We start from the raw sequence: 2,759 nt of genomic DNA, 5'->3' as shown, positions 1-2,759 counted from the left end.
GATGTGCCTGGAACCCAGGTACATGCCTGTGACCGGAATCGAACCTGGGACCTTTCAGTCTGCAGGCCGACGCTCTATCCACTGAGCCAAACCGGTTTCGGCAGGCTTGGGATTTTAAAAGCATTTTCTGACCCCCCTTTAACCTTTCTTTGCAAATTTCTCAGGGGGGTCTCCCTGGGTAAGCAATGGGGCCAGGCAGGCAAGGCCTTGGGCCTCCCTCCTTCTCCTGCCTCTACTTCCTCAGAGCACCTGCTCTTTTGCTTCGGGCTCTGAGTGAGATTTCTTTTGATGAAAGTGCTCTCTGTTAATTAGAAATAAGGTTGAAATCCTGTAAGATATACAATTCCAGTACTGGTGGTATTTCTGTGGGGGTTATGAGGGCACATGGAAAAGAACCCTGATCCAATATTGGGTGAGAGGCATGGATCAGGGAAGGTTTCCCACATAAAGTGATTCCTGGGTGTGTAGGTGGGTGGCACATCTGTACCTTCCATGTGGAGGTAGCAGCCTGTGAAAAGTCCCAGGAGCAAGGAAAAGAAAGTTGAGCTTCTCCGGAAAGTTTCAAAGTATTCAATACGACTTGGGTGTTTGGTTTCAGATGAGGCTGAAGATGTGAGCTAAGGTCAACCCTTCCAGCCTGGCTCTTCACTTGGTCAGTTCCACATCCTAATGCGCTGTGTTTGGGTGATGCCTCCCAAACTCCTGAACTTCAAACCGACGGAGGATACTGTCTATTCCTCCTTGTCCTTTTGGTACTGCTGAAACTTGGACCTCAGCCACATTCTCAGAACATGCTTCCCACGTGACCCAGCTTGAGACACTAGACATTGAATCCAATCATCTCACCCGTACATTTGCTTTTTCGCAACCTACATGCACCTATCGACTTTCCAGCTTCCTAAGCCCTATCAAGCCTGAGGTCTGATTTGTGTAAACCAAGTGCTGAACTTCCACTGGCCATGACTTAGCCTTCTGGTTCTCATTTGCCTCCCCCCAACCCTTTTTTTTCTTTAGGATTTTTAAATTGATTTTTAGAGAGAGTAAGGAAGAGGAAGGGAGAGAGAGAATGAGAACATTGATGTAAACATGGAACAGCCATCAGCTGTGACCTGCACGCCCCCTCCCCCCCCAGCGGGGGAATGGAGCCTGCAACCTGGGCTGTGCCCTGACTGGGAATAGAACCAACAACCCCTAGTTACATGGGACAACACCCAACCAACTGAGCCACACCGACCAGGGCTCATTTGGTTTCTTAGCATAAGAATCTTACAATGGAATGATAAAGTGACTTCCCAAATGCCCAACACCCTACAGCAAGCAAGTGTAGCCCTATGGAAGCCAGCCTTTGGTTACTTCCAGTTTCCACGTGGCTACCCCTCAACAGTTACTGTGCTCTCCCTGTAGCTTGCTAAGGTAGCTTGTGTACTACATTGCAGTCTGGCTATGACATTTTAGCTTACAATTTAGTTTTTCATTTGTGGGAAATGTTCCATGCTCTCTTCTTTACTTTGGACTTCTCTCTGTCAAAGGAGATCTCCAAGTTGTGAGAATTGAAAATGCCATAAATGTCCTCCCCTTGTGCACCGCTGAGCGCCATGTGATGTCTGCCAGACTTCGGGCTCCTCAAAATCAAAGAGCTCCGTTCAAAGTCCTTAGGGAGCCGTCCTCTCTGGTGGAGAAACCGTCAAGCTCTACACCGCTTATTATGGTCTCCAAATTGTAGATGGTGACAGAACAAGTTTGTGTATAGGAAATAACCACTTCCCTTCTCCCTTTGGAGGACCTTAAAAAAAACGATCTTAGATAAGAAGCCATAAATAATTACATAAACAATTACTCAGCCTTTCCTTTTTTCTTTTAAGCCTATAATAGTACTCTAGCAATAACATCAACCCCCCCCCCCCCCCCCCCCCCCCCCCCCCCCCCCCCCCCCCCCCCCCCAGTTTTCACAGTGAATAAAAATAGGAAGAAAGTTTTAACATTATAAGTATTTGTTTTTAAGACTTGCATTAGTTGTGAGAAGATGCATTGCTGGCTCCTAATTTGCTAACCACACATGACTAGGCAACCAAATGCAAGTTTTTCTTTTCCCCAGGCAGAGAATAAGATCATATCAACAGTATGTCATTGAGGTCATACATTTCCCAGCTATACATGGTGCTTAGATGAAAACTGTGCTCTTAAATGTGAACCGTAGGTCCAATATTTAATTTTAACTATCTAAACTATAGCTTCTCCCAAGCCATAAAGGAGTTAAAAGCTAGGTCACTCTTTAAACAGAGGTTGGGCTTTCTAACATATTGTTACCTTTATGGGACAGAAAGCAATGGCAATGCTCCATAAATGTTAAGCTGGCTTATCCTATTTGGCTTTCTATGGGAAGTTGGAAATAAAAATGTGACCCATCAATGTGAGCAATAAATGTTTGCCATGTACTTAGTGCTAGGTTAGGCATTTATTGTTTGAAAATATTCTGGAAAAAATATCAGGAGCCATTTTAACATGATGAATATTTTTAAAAAAATTTTTTTTTATTGTCTAAAGTTTTACATATGTCTCCTTTTTCCCTGATTGACCCCACCCCTACCCCCTGCCCAGCCATTCCCACCCCAGGGAAGCCCCCACTACCCTAGTGTCTTGTCTGTTGGTTATGCTAATATGCATGCCTACAAGTCCTTTGGTTGCTCTCTAATGCCACCCCCCCACACTACCTTCCCTGCCATTTGTCTCTGGATCTGTTTTTGTTCATCAAATCATGC

At 45.1% G+C, this 2,759-nt stretch overlaps 1 pseudogene; it reads right to left on the bottom strand.

The window, feature by feature from the left end:
* The window catches only part of LOC102771424, a 71,977-nt pseudogene that overhangs the window by 62,459 nt on the left and 6,759 nt on the right, over positions 1-2,759 (bottom strand).

Source organism: Myotis davidii, unplaced genomic scaffold (assembly GCF_000327345.1).
Source record: "Myotis davidii unplaced genomic scaffold, ASM32734v1 scaffold370, whole genome shotgun sequence".
In the NCBI taxonomy this organism is placed as follows: domain Eukaryota; kingdom Metazoa; phylum Chordata; class Mammalia; order Chiroptera; family Vespertilionidae; genus Myotis; species Myotis davidii.
Note: the sequence above shows the minus strand (reverse complement) of the source record. Positions and strands in the feature narration are given on the sequence as shown.